Here is a 22,095-nt window from a genome sequence, read left to right on the forward strand (position 1 = left end):
GAGTGCAGATGTTAATAAATCTATGCGCTGAAGGCATGAAAGAAAGGTAAGAGAACTATGCAAGCATTAAAACTTTCAATCATTTAATTATTTCACCCCTCTGGAAAGGCTGATTTCAACAAATATATCTGGGGAAGGACATGATTATGAATGCAGATTTGAGCTGAGTGTGTCTCACAAGGTTGCTATTAAAAATGGAAAATCATGAAAGATTTTGTGAGGTCTATCAAATTATAGCTAAAACCTTACAAGCTACTTAAAATGCAAATTATACAGCTAAATACAGAAAATCTGGGTAATATAAATTATTTTGGTATGTAGCCTCTGGCTGTGAAAAAATATCCACTGGCAGTATAAGGGGGTTAGTCTACATTATCATTACTACCTATATTTAGCAATATTTACTAAAGTCCGCCTCTTAACAATAAGAAAATCACTAATTAAAAGCTATCGAAGGGTGATATATTTTGTAACAGAGAACACTGGCAAAGATCAAAACCTAGAAATATTGCAGTGAGTTTGAGTTTTTCCCCAACAAGCAAATCCATCTGGGTAAAGTTTCTTGTGTTTTTGAATATTCTGTCATAGTAAAAGCTAATATTTAATAAATACCTGCCAGATATTTTACAAGTACTGATTTACGTCTGAAAGTAGAAGAGCAAAATGGAGATAAAGCAGAGAAGGGGTGGGTAAAGGAGAACCAGGAGTATGTTCATCTGCTCAGGGGCCATTACAAAATACCAGACTGGGTGGCTTTGTCAACAGAAGTTTATTTTCTATAGTTCTGGGGGCTGGAAAGTCCAAGATGGAGTTCGGTGTCTGATGACAGTTTTCTTCTTGGCTTAAGGAGGCCAGCCACCTTCTGGCCTATCTTCAAATGGGGGAGAGAGAAGGCAGACTCTCTCTCACATAGGAGATGGGGCTAGATAATTTCTCAGATTCTTCCCAGATACAATTATAAAAAATAGTATTTTCACACAAGCATTGAAGTATAATTTTTTTCCAATAAAAACATTTGAGATACACACTCATTTTAATTAAAGTGGACATAAAATTCTCACCCTGATTTTATGCTTGGGCTTTCTAAAGCCTAAATTCTTTAAAAACTTTTCAAATAAACTTAGAGCTCTAAAGGGTAATTATTACACATAATTCAATCGAGTTTTTAAAAATATAGGTTAGCAGATGATTTGTTATGAATTAGTCCTTTTAGAAACTCCATAAAATTGCAACACTTTAGAGATGCAGTAGCTCTAAGGTCATTTTTGTCCAATTTTCACATTTTACACATAAGGAAACCAGGGTGCAGAAAGATTACATGCTTTATAGAAGTCCACGCGCTAGCTTGGATTTCTACTGTGCCACTGTTCCTAATCTGTGGACAAGAGTCAATGGTAGACTGGTGAGAACATCAACACATCTATCTGTCTGATGATTTCTACAAAAGATGATTGCTAAAAGTTTCTAATTTTTTGTTTTATTTAAGCAAAATTTTTTTCAATGTTTATTTATTTTTGAGAGAGAGAGAAAAAGAGAGCATGAGCAAGGGAGGGGCAGAGAGAGAGAGGGAGACACAGAATCTGAAGCAGACTCCAGGCTCTATGCTGTCAGCACAGAGCCAGATGCAGCGCTCAAACCCACGAACCGCGAGATCATGGCCTGGGCTGAAGTCAGACACTTAACCAATTGAGCCACCCAGGTGCCCCTAGAAGTTTCTAATTTTTACGCTTTTGGTCTCTAAGTAAAGGAAAATTTAAAGGTATATGAATTACTTGATGAGATCTGTATTAATGGAGACTACGAATAGCAAATCAACTCTGGTGAGAATTCCATTTCTGTCTGCTTTCCCATGCTTTGTCTGTGCCCTTCCAACAACCAGGCATGGCTGGTCTCACTTGTTGCGGTGCTCCTCCCATGGGGGACATCTCCTCAGACAGGCTTTCCTGATGCTGCTGTCTCTCAGGAGAGGTCATAGCAGGCCAGGAAGCATGCTACTGAAGGACAGGGAGTCAGGCCTCTGGCTTGGAATTCTATCATAAAGGAGGCCGTAGGGAGAAGCAGTCACTGACCAGCATTGCTTTAGACCATATGATAGTATCACGCGACAGTATCCTGACATAACAGCGTCATGAGATCCCCCCACACATACACCTTCTTAAGAAGTGCCATCGTAAGGACAAAAAGACGTGTGGAATGTTTTGAGGTGTCATAGATACCTTTAGGAATCTGATGAAAATAATAAGCTCTTGCCTCCCCCCACCCCGCCCCCAAATGACATATATTTCAAGAATTTATAGACACATTCAGAAGCTGAGATGAAGCGCATTGGGGCTAAACTCCCCAGTTTTGCTGGGATCACACTGTATTGGCAGTCCAAGAAACCCTTTCTAAGGAACCATGTGGCCCACACACTCGTACTTCCTGCCATGGCAGTCAGCTACCATGGACCTTTGTCTGAAAGCACTTCACGGAACTTTATCATTCTGGCAGAGGCTGACTGGCCGTATATCACCACAAGTGCACGATCGCTAGAGAGGGGACCCTTTTTTTTTTTAAAGCAAAATCATCTGAAACTCTGTAAATGTTTAGAGGTACAGGGAGTTTACTTTACTGTAACTGTGATTAAGACAAAGTGCAAAGAGCACCAGAGGCTATAATTCAAAATGTCACACTAGCCTAGGTCTATGACTGATGGGAAAAATGGGGCAGAGGTAGGAAGGAAGAGAAGGAAGGGAGGAAGGGATAAATGGAGGCAATTAATTTCAAGTACCCCGAAGTAGTGGAATCATAAAATTCCATAACTCCGTCTTTTCTTCCGTGACCCTACCATGAGTCACGATGAATTTCTGTCTACTACAATTTCCCTGTAAGTATCAACCACCATTTTCAGTCTTCTGCCAGGTAAAAAATTCCAAAGGGAAAGCAAGCTAACTTAATTTTCCTGTTTTTAAAAATATCTGACCCTTCCTACAATATAACTCAAAATACAAACTACTATGAAATTCAGTTCTCTACAGTAAACCTAGTTTTTCAAAACAAATAAGCAAATAGTTCTTACCCTCAAGCTTACAGTATTAGTCTTTAAATACAAAGTACTTAAATTCTTCTCTAACTCATTTTAACAAGAATGCTGTAATTGTATCACCTGAGATTCTTAAGGCCCTTCAGTGTTTTATGTGAGAGAGGCATCAGAATTTCCATAAAGGTCAAGTGCTGGGTCTCAGCCATGTACCATCAGTAGAGTCACATCTGTGGGGTTAATGCTTTAAAAAGATTATAGCCATGAAATCCATACCTCTCATTAGCTTACTTTGCACCATATATATATATATATATATATATATATATATATATATATATATAATTTGTATACCATGCTGAAATTCTGCATAGAAGATCAGCATAAGGAACTGAAACTAAGTTATAACTGTAGTGTCCGTGTATCTGCACAGCAGGACTTTTAAGGAATAGAAATAGAGAAGATAAACCATAATATCCTTATCCAACTCCACTCTTGACCCGAAGTCATTAGAACAAAATTTAGAAAATTCAAGGGCAATGGCGGTCAGGAATAAGAAAAGTGCTTAATGATTTTACTAAGAAATAGCTATTAACCACCAAAACTTAGGAAATTATACCTGTGTATATAATTTAGTTGGTTATTAGAGTGTTTATTTGGCCTTATCAAAAAGACCAGATATCATAGATTTATAGAAATTACTACTTGGCAAAATATTTGTCTATCAGATACAAAAATTCACCAGCTCAACCTTAACTGATAAATACCTCATCTGTATGTATCAATAATCCTGCTGCTCCCAAATATTTTGTGACTGAGAGAAGTTAGAACGGCAGTTTAAAGGATGTTACCCTGAAGACCTTACAGGCTGGGGATGTGGATGGGAAAGGGATTCCTGTTGCTAAAACCAGTAATCTTGCAAAAAGAAGGGTCTATTTGGGTTACATAAATATGCATGGGCTGCTGTCCCACCATTTGTGATTCCTGTAGATATAATCATTATGCTATTGAGTTCCCTGGTTGCTTGGTTATGACTTCTATCTGTATTTTCACTCGATTTTGGCAAAGTCTTTTTGTTGCTGTCAGAACCCCATTTTCTCATATCAAAATCAGACCTATGACGAGGACATCTGTACCTGTTTCCCTTGGCCTTCTCTCATTTCCTTGAAAACATGATGAGAAAAAGAAAAAGGAAGCACATGTAATGAAACTACATGAAATTGGCTGATTTCTAGTTCAAGTTTCATAATTATAGAATACTTATAAAACACTAATAATTTTGAGTAAATGGACTAGTGAACAAGCCCTATATATAATAAATACTTTTAAAAGAGACCTAGAGATAAAATTAGAATATGCTTGATTCCATCTGGGAATAATCATTCAATTAAAAAATAAACACTTTGGGGGCACCTGGGTGGCTCAGTCAGTTAAGCATCAGACTTCAGCTCAGGTCATGATCTCCTGATTCATGAGTTCAAGCCCCACATCAGGCTCTGTGCTGACACCTCAGAGCCTGGAACCTGCTTCACATTCTATGCCTCCCTCTCTCTCTGCCCCTCCCCTGCTCACTCTCTCTCTCTCTCTGTCTCTCTCTCAGAAATAAATAAAAAAAACATTTTTAAAAATTTAGAAAAATAAGCACTTACCTAAATTACTTGTTAAAACAACAAAAAGAGCATGTATAAATCATACAGGGAGCACAGAAGTTTACAAGTTTATTCTGTTTTTTTTTTCTGTGTACCTACTTATTTTAGAAAATTTATTAAAGTTAGAAATAATCAGAGAAGATTTAACATAATAACCCTAACACCCAAAACTAACAGCTGAGAATAATTTGATGTATAATAAATTACAATAACTTCATATTTCATGCGTGTAGTTTTAACTATTCTTGAGCAACCCTAAGATCCTTGACTTATTATCGGTTATAATTTTTGCTGATACAATCATGAGCCCAGTTCTGAGTCTGATCTGAAACGAGTGAACCTTGTAGCTAGTGATTGTAGCAGTTCAGCGTCCTGTCCTCTCTTCATTGTGGCCCTGTGCTGTACTCCTGTATAAGCAATAACTAACAAATTTACACTTCACTGCATGTGGCAAAAATGACAGTCTATAGAAATACGCATTTGGGGATTCGAGTTTTACTTATGAATGTTAATTTCTGTATTTCCTCCCCCATCTCTTTTTGTCTTTCAGTCTTTTAATAGCAAAATGTATTTTTTATCTTAAGAGATAGATTTGTACTTGAAAACCATCAGCTTCCAGAGGTATTTTTACAATAGAAAAACCTTTCCTTCCTGCCCCTACATGGGCAGGTCGATTTTCATTGAAAACGGCTTCAAGCTGGTTCTAATATTTACTCACTTATGCAGGTGCGTTCGTCAGCATGGAGTCTGTATCCCGTATCACATTCACAGTGGAAGGTGCCCAGAGTGTTAATATAGCGCTGCTGGCAGCCTCCATTCACCACCGCACATTCATCGACATCTAGAGGAGAAAGACAGATGGCCAGGATTACAATGTCATTCCAATGTCAGCTTCGGAGAAGTGGCACAATATTTCTTTGATACACAGTATGTGTTATATTGTACAAAGGCACTGTCTCTGTTGCCACAAATCTTTGCTTGTTTGATCCATTTTGCTCCACAGTGTAAACAAGAAAATGTAGATAGAAACTTTATTGAGCTTTTTAAAGCCCAGCAACGATGAGCATAGGGATTGTCTCACAGTTTTCTATTCTTCACATACTAGTTAATTAGACAGATCTGAGATATAGATATTTCCTTGGGGAAGGAAAACCGGAGGGGAGAATTTCAATGAGCTACTCTATCTGGAGCAGCACGCACTAGTAGATAAACACCTATTATTGGTCTGATGCTGCTGAATAAAGCCAATAATAGAGTTAAGACCTTGAATCTCCTTCTCATGTGCTATGGTGGACATCAAGGCAAAGATAGATAAATTCAAGTAAAACCATGGTTTGGAGTTCTTAAAAATGCATCAATACATTTGCTCCATTGATTCAGCTTTTTCCTTGTCACTCAGGTTTCCATTTTCTGAAATGCTTAGCATGTTTATATGAGAGTTTAATTTTCGAAGAAATGAAAAGAGATCAAGACTCATGGTCACCTATGTCTTATGACCAGTCAAGGTCATGATAAATTAATGTCATATTCACCTTTCTTTAGGAAAGGAAAATAAATTCATCCTTCAGAATGTCTACTTCCTTATACCCTAGGTAAATCAGCACTTATGCATCTAAAATCATGAAGAGAAGATATCCACAAATGTAGGGAAAACCTTTGAGGTAATCAGTGGATAAAGGGCTTCTAAATTTTTCTTGTTTGGAGAATACTCTTTACTTGAAATCTATGCCTGTTGGCAAGTGTCAAAGTAAAAATCAGGCAGAGGTGGACATTTAACATGGGCAAGCATGTGTATCAGGCAGGAAACGTCGCTGACTTCCCATGTCGTCAATTCCAGATATTCTGTCAAAGAATGTTGGGTATGAATATTCGCCACTAAAATATGTTGTCACGATAGACAATTAGCTTTACATTGAGTGAGATTAAGTCCATTGGGGCAAAATCCTTACTTGAGAAGTCATCAACATTGACAAGGAATACTACTGTAGTGCTCCATTGTAGGATTTTTCTCATATTAAAACTATCTGATCTGTAAAAAATGTTTTGTATGTTTACAGAGCTTGACCTGAGGGAAACAAAGGAATTTTCTTTCACTTGGCATTGTTGTGTGTCTGTGTGTGAAAAAGAAAAAAATATATACATATGTCTATGTCTGAAAATATATGAAGTCACAAAGTAAATCCCACATTTTAAAATTATTTGTTCATCGTATTATACACATTGTATACAATCTAGTATTTTCCTTCTAAATTTAGATATTCTGGAGTAATTTCTGATATTATTAAAGGAATCTTATTTTAGATATAAGAACTACTAACTTCAAAGTATTAGAATTTTTATTAAATTGTGAGTGTGATACATAAGCCTGTAAATCTTTTTAATATAAACGAATTTCAATTCAGAATTCTCCATTTGTTATTTGTACTTTAAACAGGACTTTAACATTTATGCTAGCTAAATTTTTATCTCTCTAGCTTTAGGATATTATTCCACAGGGTTGAGATATAATTTCGAATCTTAATTCTGTCGACCCCTCAGTTAGATATCCTTCCCAGGTCTTTTACTTTAGATGTACAAGTAAAACTCTTAGTTTCCAAGAATCCTATGTTTTATATGATAAAAACATAAAAAGGGGCACTTGGGTGGCTGAGTTGGTTGGGCGTCCGACTTCAGCTCAAGTCATGATCTCACAGTTCATGGGTTTGAGTCCCATGTCGGGCTCTGTGCTGACAGTCCAGAGCCTGGAACCTGCTTTGGATTCTGTGTCTCCCTCTCTCTCTGCCCCTCCCCCACTCTCACTATGTCTCTCAGGAATGAATAAACATTAAAAAAATTTTTTAAAAACATAAAAAAATTCTATAAAAATTATGATAATATACCGTGTATATGTATTAAAGACATTAAAAATATATTTAAGGGTGTGCACAAATAAAAATGATTACTTCCAGGGAGGAAAGAGAGGCATCTAGATTGGGTGGAGTGCATGATGTGTGTGTGGGAGGGTGTTGGAAAAAGAGATTTTAGCCATATCTCCAATATTCTAATTTTTTATAAGAAAAAGTTATTCTGGTATTAGTTGTACATTAAAATGTCATTTTATTTTTTATTTTTTTAATGTTTATTTATTTTGAGAGAGAGAGTGCACACCCACACACATGCACAAGCATATGCACAGGAGAGGGGCAGAGAGAGAGAGAGAGAGAGAGAGAGAGAGAGATTCCCAAGCAGGCTCTGTGCTACCCATGTAGGGCCCAACACGGGTCTTGATTTCATGAAACATGAGATCATGACATGAGCCGACATCACAAGTCAGATGCTTAGCCAAGTGAGCCACCCAGGTGCCCCTCCTGTTTTTCTTTGTAAATAAACTATAATTGACACACAATGTTACACTAGTTTCAGGTGTACAGCATACAGATTAGACAAGTCTATATGTTGTGCTATCCTCACCATAAGTGTAGCTACTACCCTCTGTCAGCATGTAACCCTGCTACGGTATCATTGACTATATTCCTTATGCTATACCTCTTCTTCCTAGGTCATCTTCATTCCAGAACTGGAAGCCTGTATCATCCACTCCTCTCACCCATTTTGTCCATCCCTCCACTCCCTTTTCCACTGGCGACTATCAATTTGGTCTCTATATTTATGGGTCTGTTTCTGCTTTTTGTTTGTTCATTTGTTTTGTTTTTTAGCTACCACGTATAAGTGAAATCAGAGCATGTCTTTGACTTATTTCACTTAGCATAAGATGTAATTTTAAAGAAGTGTAATATGACCACCTCCCTTTGCCCCTATTCATCAAACTTCATTAATTTTCTAACAGAAGAAAGCAAATTGATTTAAAAAAGAATAATCATTGAATGTATTCCAAAGAGAAGAGTGGACATCAATTTTGAGAGGGAGTTTTCTTTCGGAATGTTTTGGTGTGGGGTGCCTGGGTGGCTCAGTTAAGCAGCCGACTTCAGCTCAGGTCATGATCTCACAGTTTGTAAGTTCGAGCCCCATGTCGGGCTCTGTGCTGACAGCTCAGAGCCTGGCACCTGCTTCGGATTCTTTGTCTTCCTCTCTCTCTGCCCCTCCCCCACTTGTGCTCTGCCTCTCTCTGTCTCTCAAAAATAAAAATAAAAATAAAATGAATGTTTTGGTGTATTCATATTCTAACTCTGCCCCAGAACTATTGTTGAAGTACTATAACATATTAAATACACACATATACATGAAAGCAATCAAACTGCCCCTGTACTTTGAGTTAAATAATCTTGGGGAAAATATCTTACTGTTGAAACTTACTAGCCTGTCACCTTGCTCTCTGAGACTCCATTTGCTCACCTATAAAACAGGATTATAATGACTGCCATATGTACTATGCCATGATTTCTTTTTCCCTTCCCTATTCATGCATAACATTTTCAAATAGATTGCTAATGACTGAGATTATATATAGAAATTAAACAACAGGTCATTTTATTCCACTAAATAGTGGAGCTAGCAATGTAAGACTATACAGTGAGAATGCATGACAGACACAGTAAGTAACATGGGGATTCAGAGGAAACAAATTCATTTGGGGCTAGAGAGACAAGGGAATATTACAGGGTAAAACACTGAACACTGAGTGCATGGAGAAGAGGGTGGGTAATCCAAAGGTGCAGGGGTTTGCATGTGCACAGTGTCTGAGACCCAGCATTTAGATCTGTCAGGCTGGAAAGCAAGGCTGACAAAGGGAAGCAAAGTTGAAAAACAAACCTAAAACTCCTTTTAATTGATTTGGCAAAGTGTTCTTCTTCTTGATTTACAATACAATACACTTCTAGGCAGGGTGAGACACAATAGGCTGTGTTCACACAGGAGCTAAGCAAACTTATTAACAGTTAAAAAAAATCAATCATTTATAGAGTAGTACCAAATACAAAGTAATTGGTTTCACTTCCTTTTTCTTTTATGCCTTTTCAGAATACATTGAATCTACTGATTGTTTGGGCATTGTGTAACTAATAGTTCTCATGCTTTGCAGCATATTAGAATCACTTGGTGAGCAAATAAAAATACTCATGCCCTGGTTCTACCCTTAAAGAGTCTTGTTTAATTGGTCCGGGGTAAGGCCTGGGAATAAAACATTTTAAAAGCACCCCAACTGATGCTAATGTGTAGCCAGAGTTGAAATCCCCTGATGTAGTTAATGCTTTAAGCACCTAGGGGGTCTTGTTGAAGTGCAGACGCTGACTCAGTAGATCTGGAGCCTAGGGGCTGAGATTCTGCACTTCTATCTAGACCCAAGGCAATTCTGATGCTGCTGGCCTGTGGACTGTACTCTCAGAAGCAAGAGTGTAGACAGTCCAATGTTCAAGTATAAATGGATCACATACATGGATCACAAATGTCATGACTTGGTTCACCTTTTCAATTGTTTGACCAAAGACCAGTTTAGTACAAATGGGTAAATCAATACTCTGACCAATATTATACGTATTTTTCTATTTTTCTATATATATTATATAATATATCCACGTTTTTATGTATACTCTATATTTTTAATGATTTATATTTTGCCTACCAAAAACCTCTGAAAATAAACCACCAATATTTCCCACAATATTCATTTAATAAGAGTTAATAATTTTAAGACTATTTTAGCATCATTTGTTATGAAAAATTACTTGCTTCTATAAAACATGAAGGGCACTTTAGTTCTTTTCCGATGGAATACCTCTGATATAGGATAAAACCGGGTTAAATTGCCATGATATTAGACACTCATGCTGAAGCTGTCACAAGTGATTTTCTTTTCCATCAAGATTCTGCCCAACAGAGTTAAAAACCAGAAATGTCAATATTACATTAAAATGTTATTATCAAGTATACTTCATGTGAAGAAACTATTTCTTCAAAAATTCTCTGAGCTATGTCTTCATGTTAGATACTTAAAGAAAGCTCTGCCCTTAGAATTGGAGCTCCGGGACACTGCTAGAAATAATGATAAAGTGATTAGAATTTTTTCAGCATTATCTCTGTGATATGGACCAAGGATTTCATGATTTTTATACTATAAAAGAATGTCACAAGGAATCAACTATGTCTGCTATTTTTCCTTTTAATGTCTTTTCTATAAATATTTCTGTTGTATTAATTCCCAAAACTATTTCCCCAGATGATTACAGAATATAATAGTTTAAAAGAATTCACATTGTTATCAAATGTATTTTTCACATAAAATCTCTCTGAGACAATAACGATCCATTTTTGTTTCCAAACAACCAAAATTGTTTCATATTATTTTCTTAGAGTGTACAATTAGAATAAGATAAATTATTTTTCCATTTCCCTTTTAATGTATCATTCTCAGAAACCTATTGATTGGAAATGAATGTTCTTGGGTTGCTTTATGATGGGGATTACATTGTAGAAGTGCTAGCTTTGGAGGAAATATTGAAGGGTTGGTAAAGATTCCACTAGATTTTCCATGTGGCTTTATTTTCACTATGTTCTACCATAGTATCATATACAGTAGTATATCAAAACTTCTAACTATTCAATTGTAATTCTACAGTGCTTAATTGAATAAACCCCTTAAGGTCAAAGATTCTGTTGCATTAAGCTCTTCCGGCATAGAGTAGATATTCCATAAATGTTGCACGAATGAATGAATGAATGAATGAATGAATGAATGAATAAATAAATGAATATGTGATTTGAGAGTCAGGCACAGTATTTAGTCTTCTTATGCATCCACATTCATCAATGGGATTTCTGAGAATTGGGCTCTGATTGCATGTAATCTCTCTTTACCCTTGCAGTAGATGCTTGACATTTGTTTTAACCATTCACAAATAGCTTTAAAAATCCAGGACACAGAATTTCTAAGTTTTTAAATGAATAAATTTGAATTGTGTCTGTAGTGAATATTTACTGGTTGTCTGTTAGGAATTTCATCCATTTTTTTCTTCACCACTTATACTAGATAACCCCAGGTTTTCCTTTGGGATATTTTATCTCTTCCATTTTAGAAAAGCCATATAGTTTATGTGAGATTGATGAACACAATTCCCCTCTCAAATTCCAGGAACACTCTACTTGACATTATCTCACCTCCATTTGCCATAGTGATTGAACAAGTTTATTTCTTCATTAGCATATAGCTTTCTCAATAATGAATGAATTTGTTCAGATGTGATCCAATCAGCTGATGCTCAGTCAGCTGATGTGGGTTAGGAATCCTGAGGCAGAGATGCCTTCTTGCTCTGGAAATTATAATGCGTGGATGTGAGCCGTGTTGTTCCCATAATGAAACAACACTAAAGGTAAAGTCAACAAGTGAGACAGAATGGAAGGACTCACAGAGAACCAGTTGAGACTCCAACTGAACTGTGCCTAAAGTCCTCCCTACCTCTAGACTTCTCAGTTAAGTGACCCAATAACACAAGACCCTTTTACTGTTTAAGCACTTTGAGTTACATAATTCTGTTGCTTATAAACAAAAGCATCCTTACTGATACATGTTGTAAACTGTGAAGATGGTGTACAGGAGGAAGTCACCAAATGCAGTTTAAACTATGCATACACTTATCAAAAAGATTTACTGTCTCTCTGATTAGTAAGATGGTTTAATCTATATTTCATCAAGGGTCAGGAAAAGTCACGTAGTTCTTCCTTGCAATATTTATTGGAATGATTATATTCTATCAAGCTTCTAATGAATTTGGGGGTCTGTCACAATTTTGGTTCATTCTTACTACAAATATTAAGGGTTTATCAAACTGCCTGTGCCATGGTACTGTCAGATGTCATGGTACCTCTGGCAGCACTAGAGAGGCCGAAGATGATGCCTTCTTTAACAGTTTCCTTACAACACCTGCGTTGAGTGATCCTTCCCTAGCTTTTCCCCCAACCCCTGGTCTCTGCTTCCTCTTTTTGTTGGTTTCTTGGTAGCTAATTCTGGTAGCTAGTTGCTCAGTTAGTAGGAAATAAATACACGCTGTTAAATTTGCAGATGCTGTTGTTGCCCTACATTCTGCCTTTTTGTTAAAAAAAATGGTACCAGTTTTCTAACCATACATTCATCCAGTAATAGAGATGGCCTTTCTCAGTAAAAACCACCTAGTTCACAAAGAGGCAAACAGGATGGTAATGCATATTTTTTATTTATCTTTATTTTTTTAATGTTTGTTTTTGAGAGAGAGAGAGAGAGAGAGAGAGAGAGAGAATGTGAGCAGGGGAGGGGCAGAGAGAGAAGGAGGCACAGAATCCAAAGCAGGCTCTAGGCTCTAAGTTGTCAGGAGAGCCTGACATGGGGCTTGAACTCATGAAGTGTAAGATCATGACCTGAGCTGAAGTCAGACACTTAACTGACTGAGCCACCCAGGGGCCCCTTAAAGAATTACAGCATTAGGAAGGATCAAAGCTCAAAAGACTTGTTATCTTGTGCTGAGGATAGGACAATATGTTTTTGTAGAAAATGGAAGGCATTTGGCCTTATAAAGTAAGGATTAAAGCCAAAAAAAAAAAAAAAAAAAAAAAAAGATGGTGCTAGAGATGTGGCTGAGTCCTGATCATGGAGGGTCTTTTCTTCCATACTAAGGGACCATACTTTATAGACAACGGGCACCAGCAGAGTGAAAAATAGATAAGAGAAGTGGGAGACTGAAGACAGAGAAGCCAAGGAATAACTATCACCAAAATCCAGATGAATGATGAGGACTTGATCTAAGCTAGTAGCAGTGGAAATACAGAAATGTGGGCAGATATAAAAGATGTTAAGGATAAAAAAAAATCAATATGAATTGGTTACTAACTGGATATGATGGAGAAGAAAGAGTCAAGGTCAACTGCCTTGAGCAATTGGATGGATGGTTGTGGAATTCACTGTAATAGCACAAGAGGAAGAACATTTGCTAGCATAGTTCAGTTTTGAACATAGATTATTTGATGGGCAAGTGAGATGGGAAGTTGGGAATATCTAGCAGGCAATTGAGTGTGTGGACTAAAATCAAGAGAGAGAGATGGGCTGATTTGTCAGCTACCATCTATCTACCTGTAGAAGTCTAAAAATTAGGAGTCATCCTTGATACTTTCCTCCCCTTCACCCATATCTGATCTAGTAACTACATTAAACTGTATCAAACTTATCTCCTAAAACATCTCAAATCTGTCCACTTGTCATCTCTACTAACATTGCTCTAATCGAAACTACATAGATGGTTATAATACCCCATATCCACAATGGGACCTCCAATATCTTCATGCTGCGCCACAATGATGTTTAGAAAAAGAAAAATCAAGTCACCTACTCCCTCACTCATGTCATAGTTTTATTCCCTCCATTACTTCCCATTGCTCTTACACTGAACAGCAACATGGTCTGCATGGTCCCTACATCACCATCTCTGGTCTTTGCCTCCTTCTCTGATTCTATCTTGCTATTCTTTTCCCCTTACTGTGGTTTAACAACTCTGATCTTCTTTAAGTACCTTGAATACTCTGTACTCCTTTTGATTTCCTTCTCCCCTCCTTTACCTAATATATGTGCATCCTGTAGATGTCTACCCAAGCACCACTACCTTATGAAAGCCTGTATTTCCCCCTCAATCTAGGTCATATTTATGTACTATGCTTTCTTAGGACTATCTTCATTTTCTTTGGATCCATTAATGCTCTATAATTGTAGATTTGTGTATGTGATTATTTGGTATCTGTGTTCCTAATTAATGACTAAGTCCATGAGAGCAGGAACACTGTCAAGTTTTGCTCACAATAGTAATCCCAGTGTTTGACACATAGAATATGCTCTATGAATATCTGTTAAATACATAAGTGAATGAGGTTTAGAGATAGTAATTCAAGGCACAAGAGTAGATGAGAGTACTAAGCAGAATCATGTAGATAAAAAAGAGAAAGGAGTCAAATAGAGGACCCTGAGGAATATCAACATTTAAGGCAGGCCGCTGTAGGACACACAGAGCTGACCAAGAAAACCACACAGAGAAGTAGGAGGAAAACTGAGAGACTTGCATCATGGAAACCAAGGAAGGCGAGTTTTTAAGAAGGAAATGCGGTCAACACACAGATGTCAAGTAGGAACTGCCAGTGCCCGCTGGATTTAGCAAGAAGAATTTCACTGACGACATTGATGAAGAGCATGTTAATAATAAACAACTTAACAATTATGGAACACTTATTATTTGCCATGCGTTTCTCTAAACTCTTTACAGATATGAAACATATTTAGTAATCAAATAATAGCCCTGTGAAGTAGAGAGTATTATTACCCCAACCTACAGGGGAGGACATTGAGACATAGAAAACTGTTTCAATGGAGTAGCTAATACCGGTCCCAGATTGCAGTGGGTTGGGTTGAAGAAAAAGTGGAAGGAAAAGAAAGAGAAAACATGAGTTAAAAGATGTATTGTAATAAATTTAACTGTTAAGGTGAGGGGCTTGTAGTTGGACAGGAGAGTGTGGTAGAGGTAGGGGGTGTTTAAGGTGGATGAGACTTGCAGTAGCTAAAATACTGATGGCCAATAAAAAGGGCTGCGTTAAAGATGTAAGAGAGAGAGGAAATTCTAAAATTATTGAGACTCTCAAATCACATTAGTGCATTCCAAGAGGAGGCATGTACTGGAAGAAACAATCCACCATGGTCTCTGAGTATCCCTATACATTCTATGCTTGACCACTCTCTTTACCCAAAACATTTTTTTAGGCTGTGCTTACAGAGAGAGATGAGTTAACATATCTCCTGAGAAAATGAGCAGGCTTGTTTCCACTAACTATAAAAGTGGTGGACACCCCCAAGCTTAGTGTTCCCTTTGTATAATGCAATCGATTGTATGTACAGGCTCTATTATAAGCCCTTGTGTGACCGATGTGGGATATGGGGAGACAGAAGTTGACATAAACAAATTAAGCTTTGGCCACTGCTTTTGCCAGAAGCAATAAAACCTTTTGTTTCTGACCCAGAAGTCTCATGTCTTCTGTCAGCATCCAGTAATAGGCTAACTTGTTAGTGTAAAAAGTGGGGTAACATCCCAGATCCTGCACAGTTCTTGACAGTATATAGACTAGAAATCACACACATAATCATCTGTTACTCTGGATTAGAGAAAGCATGTCTGTTGCAGGTTGGAAGGACCTGAGAAGCCACAGATGTTCCTGCTTTCTTCCTCTTTCCCTTATGCCTCTTGATTGCCTGTAGCCTTGAAACTATTAGTAAAGCATGATGCTGGATGGATCTCTGGGTAGGTCTCTCAAGTAGATCTCTGGTAGATCTCTGTGTCTGCACCCAATTTGGCAATATGATCTTTTGCTTTAGCTCAGAAGGGATAAAGGAAAAGATGTCATGTTAGCATGCTTTTACATGATTTTAAAGAACACTGATGATGTAAATCCCTAATCCAGGGAACCAACAATTTTCCTATATTGTTAGCTCCTTGAGGACAAAAAAAGATAATGTGTTTTGCTTATCACTGTGCTTCCCATACCTGTGTCAGTGCCCAGCCCATATGCACATGCATATGTACAATAAATATTTGTTGATACAACGAAAAATAGGGAATAAATGAGTAGTGGATAGCTGAATTTGCAGAGGAAGAGGGCTTAGCAAAAGGGACTGAGAGAGGGGGACAGAGAAAGGGGAAAGGAGCAGGACACTGCAGAATCCTAAGTAGCAGGACAATGCCCCTAAGGAGGAGTCTTTTTAAAAGGGAATGAACAACAATATCGATGTTGCTGAAAATCAAATAAAATGGGGACTGAAAATAGTCTAGTAGATTCGAAAATTATAAGGTGTTTCTGTTATAGTGCAGAATGTGTATAGCAAGTTCGCCTTCTGGGGATGTCTATTTCTTTAAAAATTTTCCAAGCCCAGAAATAACCTATTCTTTGTTATTGAAAACAGAGCAGCCAAGGTCATGCTTTCACGGATCTACTATATTGCTGCCTCATCTATAACATGACCCAATATCATCCCTGAGGACCACAGTGTGACAAGACTCTAGTATATTATAATACAATATTGTCATCATAGTCTCTCTGTGTGAGGGAGCAGCAAGCAATGACAATAAAGCATGCACATGGAGTTTACTACAAACATCAACTTGACATATATTTAATGAGATGCAAAATTATTTTTGTACTTCGTAGGATTAGTATCCATGGGAAGAAAGTAAAACTGAGCCTCAGCAAAAACTCACGTGGTTGGTTCTCCTTAGCTAACTTTATATCCAGTTCAATTCACAGTCCAGATGCATTGATTCTTTTCCAGTTTTTAAGGAATAACCAAACTTTTAGTGGATTGAGACCTAAAGATGTTATTTCCAGGGGTGGATAAGGCTTCACCCTGAGCATTAGTTTAGAAAAACAGAAACCGTGAATCCTTAAAAGAATGAATGGCATGGTCCCCAGAGATTTTAATCTTCCTGACAATGACTGGCTCCACTTCTCCTTTTTTCTCTAGGTCTAACATAGCTCTAGCATGTAGATGGTGCTTAGTTTTTCCTAAGCAAATGGTGAATAAAGACACCAAGAGAGGCAGAAAAGGGGCCATAGGAGATGGGAGGACCAACATGGGGTTTGGAAATCAGAAGCAGGTAATGAATAATGGTTGGCCAGCTGCCTGTTTGATTAAGATAACTGGGTCGATGTAGAAATTATTAAAAGACCTTTATGAAGATCCTTGAAAACCCAACTCTAAGGGTCTCAAATGGGAGATGAGCACCTAGAGCTCTGTATACTCTACAGGGGTCAATGTTTGAAAGATGCATCTTTTCCCAGGTATTGAGATGCAGGACAGAATACACAGTGGGGTTCTGTTTGGAGAGAGAGAGAGAGAGAGAGAGAGAGAGAGAAGCAAGTGAGTGAGAGAGTGTCTTCTTCAGGACAAAATCCTCTCTTCCCCATTGACTATATATGTCAATAGGAAAACTCTCCTGGGAAAGTGAATGTGAGGCTAGAATTTTCATCTCAGCATGGCTTTTGAATAGATAATGCCTACTTACTAGATTCAAGGAAAGAGCAAGACCTCTTATGGGAGAGAGGGAGGGAGAGACAGACAAGTTGGAACAGCAGACAGAGAAACTAAGAGTATGGCTAATATGGGGCCTTGGACAGCTCTTGGTCACTGGGCAGCTGGAGAAACAAGATGAGGAGATCCAGAAGCTGGGAATTAAGACTCAAAAAAAACTCAGAAGCCAGTTTCTCTCCTTTCCATTACTTCTGATAAACCCTACCTCTTATAGTTAAATTTCTCTCCACATCTCAGCCTAAGAGGTCAAATGAACTAAAATAAACTGGCTGTTTTATCACATTCAGAAACCATACAATTTATACCATGCATGGGACTTTAATAGAGACCATAATAATGACGAATTGATGTTATGAATTTGGAGAGCTCTTGTAATGATTTTATTTGCACAAGTTTCCTCCTCTCTTTTTCCAGATTTCAGAGCTCCTCTCTTGTGAACTGGGAGTTAGGGCTGCTACCACCTGTCTGTCCCATGATCACCACTGAACTATGGGGTGGGTGTAGGGCCTTGGCTGAGGCAACCGGAGAACTCCATCTCCCTAGCCACAATGATTAGGTCAAGGCAGGTGACCCAAGCCAGATAAAATAACATCTTACCGAGGACTTTTGCTCAAGCTACCAGAAAAGTAGCACTGCTTTTTTCTGTAGAGTGCTTGAAGTTACACTTTGTTTATGTCATAAAGATCATTTGCTGTATATTTTTGTGAGTATGTTAAATTGTGTGCCACTTCTAATGTCACCTCTATTTCTTTTCTAGTAAAAACTGTTACTAAAATTCTAAAAATAACTGATTTATCGAATTCTAGAATTTAAAAGGACCTCAGAAGATAAACTAGTTCAAACTCCTACATACTGTAGGAGTCCCTTCTTTAACATTTTTAACAAATGGCTATTCAGACTCTGATTAAACATGTCAATCTATAGAGAGCTCACTGTATTATCCTTTTCATGTCTTTCTCTTCCTCCTACTTCTCCTCTCCCTTGTCCTTCTGTATTTATGTGACCTTACCACATTACAAACATTTGGAAGGAAAAAAAAATAGTTATATATATTCCCCATAAAATAAAGTTATTTTAAAACATAAAAAATCTTATAAACAAAATAGTACAAATAAAACAATGCAACATTTTGCTACTTTATTTTTTAGTAAAATTGGTACCTTTCTTTAATTTTCAATTTATTACTTTTAGGAATAAACATTTTAGGGGAACCTGGGTGGCTCAGCTGGTTAAGCGTCTGACTTCGGCTCAGGTCATGATCTCATGGTTTGTGGGTTTGAGCCCCGCGTCAGGCTCTGTGTTGACAGATGGAGCCTGGAGCCTGCTTCAAATTCTGTGTCTCCCTCTCTCTCTCTGCCCCTCCCCTGCTCATGCTCTGTCTCTCTCCCTCTCAAAAATAAACATTAAAAAATTTAAAAAAAAGAATAAATATTTTATGCTTATTTATAGGTTATACCCTTTTTTGGCAAACTATCAGTTTATATATATTTTTGGCCATTATTACATTACATTCTTCTGTTCTTTCTTAAACCTTTCCTTGTTCGATGTTTATCAAAACAGATACTTTTTAAGATAAAGTATCACACTTAAAATAGAATCTTGTTTTTTTAGATTTTTTTCCTCTTTCCCAACTTAAGTTTCAACCAAACTTCTAAGAAAGATCAATTTCATTTAAAGTGCACCTCTAGACTATCCAAGATTTAAGAATTTAATTAGAAATCCATTATAATAATTGTATTCCCTTTTAATGTAGTCACTTAACCTGTAGTTAAATGTGACTTCTATTACTATAAAATAACTCATATGCAATCTGATATGATATTGTTTAAAATTATCTCAGAAACATTAACACTTGTAGATTAAGTACAAATGTCCTGAAATCAAACCTTGAAGTTACTGTTCAAAAAACTGGTGCACTGCTTATATTTAAAAGCCCAGGTGAAGCAAAACTGTATTACCTTTCTCATTCCTTTGTTAGCTACAGCCAAATAAACTAGAACTGGGAGAATATAATTTAGGAATTTTCTTAATAGTAAGAATAATCTAAAAAACTCTTTTCCCCCAGCATTTATTTCTTAGAGAATTACCTGTTGGTCTCTCTCTCTCTCTCTCTCTCTCTCTCTCTCTCTCTCTATATATATATATATATATATATATATATGTGTGTGTGTGTGTGTGTGTGTGTATGTATGTATATATGTGTGTATATATATGTGTATATATCTAAATATATAAAGCAAATGAATACATTAAACATAAAAATAAACATTTATGTGACCATGACTGGCCTTTATCTCTAATCCAATTGGTTTTTTTTGATAGTTTCAACACCATAAGACCTAGACTATTTCCCAACATGACTCCAAACTTCCATTTATTACCCCATTCCTCTTGATACTTCCCTCTCCTTTTGCTATAGCTCCAGACCCTTATCTAATAGTTCCTCATTCCCCAGAGACTTCTCATACCTCTTTCTACCCAGCCAGGATATTCTGTTGTTCCCACTGGTCTCCAGAATCCCTTCCCCCTGATCCCATCTCATATCTCTGTGCCTGGTCTGAATGACACCTACCATCCATCAGAGCCAACTTATTCGTTAGGCATAGTACTTAGTACCCACAATAGTTTTAGAGGCCCACATAAATGCTTTAATATCTTAAACTTTTAGGTTAAGAAAGTTGTTTTTTTTTCTTTTAGGTTAAATAAAATATTTTAATATATAATATTAATATATTCATCATTATATCAAAGCAGTCATAAAATATACTTAAAATTTTTTTAATACATGAAAGGGTCCATTAAGGCAAACACGCCTTGAGTCCATAAAAATAGTAATGTGTCCCTGAAATCGACTCACCCTGCTTTACGTCAAAAGGCACCAAGAAAGGATCGCACTACTGAAAGACCCATTCAACTCATGACTATTCTAAGCTTTTACATCACACACACACACACACACACACACACACACACACACACACACAGAGGCAGCTTCATGGGTATGTGACCAGGATAATGGCAAAGGGCCCTGGCTCAAAAAGGCTCTGTGCTTAGAGTTTAGTGTTCTGTGTTCACCATATTTTTAAAAAAATGTTTATTTATTTATTTTGGGAGAGAAAGGGGGGAGGGACAGAGGGAGAGAGAGAATCTGGTGCTCAGTTTCACGACTGTGAGAACATGACCTGAACCAAAATCAAGAGTTGGACACTCAACTGACTGAGCCATCCACGCACCCGTGTTCACCATCTTGAAATATCTAATAATTTTGTCTCAGGACTTGTGTTTTGAAAGTGAAGTCAGGTGGGACAGTGCAACATGAACCAGGAACTTGGAACCTCAGCTCACACACATCCTTCCATCTTCTAGCACCTCCCCTCCTCTATGGAATGGCTCTTCTAAGCTGCCTAGCACCACCCCTGCCTATACTCAGTTACCACTGAAGCTCTCTGCCACCCCTACTCTTCTGTGGGGGCCTAAACATGTGTTGGGAGAAGATCAGGGTATGATGAACGTCTCTGTGGCATCTCAGCAGGTAATAGCAGCAGCTTGCCCCACACCAGACTAGTAGTGACAAAGCCCATCTGCAAGGCAACTTTGCAGAGGTTAGCCTCCTATCCAGCACTGATCCAGTGCTAATTGAGTCTAAGCATAAAGAATCCTTGGGTTTCATCCATCCATTGTGGGTAGGGGTGTGAGCTGGTAGGAAAGAGACAGGCTTTCCTGCCAACAGCCAGAGCACTATGTCTGTGCTTAGGTATGACAAGCACATGCTGAGTTGCAAGGGGGTTGGGGGGGTGGGGGACTCTTGGCACCAATAAGTATCTGCAGTTCCCTCAAGTGTCCCCATGCCCAAGGAACACAAGAGCAAATAAAAGACACCATGACAGAATGAGACAGAAACCACTGAAGAAAAATAAGTTTCAAATTTTAGCACTTATAACAACACCTTTTTCTGCTTTTTGAACAAAGGTCACACATTTTCATTTTTGCGCTAGGCCCTGGGAATTATGTAGGTCACCTTACATATACTTCTCAGGTTCCAAGAGCTGCTCCCCTTTGATCTTACTGTGAACCTTGAGCTAGTTGATGAGCATTCCTTTGTCCTCCCTCTTTATATTACAAAATACTTCCTATTTCTACCCCCTTTCTCTTTTTCCTTTGGGTTCTAAAGTCAATTTCTCTACACAATACCCTCCATCTGATTCCATTTCCATCCTTCAGACTTCATAACATCAGTTATTCTCTTCAGCTCCACTTTCCCTCTCTCCCTTGCCATTGGTTATTTTTCCTTGTGTTTGCCACCCTCTCTCTCCACCATTCTGCTCCTCCTCCACTCCAAAATCCAGGGGTCTCTGTTTCATGGCCATCTCCTCTTCTGGCAGTTCAGCCTCCTCTCACAGTCCCCTCTC

At 37.7% G+C, this 22,095-nt stretch overlaps 1 long non-coding RNA gene across 9 annotated transcripts in view; it reads right to left on the bottom strand.

Moving 5' to 3' along the window:
• Positions 1-22,095, bottom strand: part of LOC123611280 — a 211,775-nt gene that overhangs the window by 188,054 nt on the left and 1,626 nt on the right. For all 9 annotated transcript variants that reach the window (XR_006718529.1, XR_006718533.1, XR_006718532.1 and 6 more), the window contains exon 2: positions 5,387-5,509. This is a non-coding gene — a long non-coding RNA (uncharacterized LOC123611280). The remainder of the gene's footprint in view (positions 1-5,386; positions 5,510-22,095) is intronic.

Source organism: Leopardus geoffroyi, chromosome C2 (genome assembly GCF_018350155.1).
Source record: "Leopardus geoffroyi isolate Oge1 chromosome C2, O.geoffroyi_Oge1_pat1.0, whole genome shotgun sequence".
Classification (NCBI taxonomy): domain Eukaryota; kingdom Metazoa; phylum Chordata; class Mammalia; order Carnivora; family Felidae; genus Leopardus; species Leopardus geoffroyi.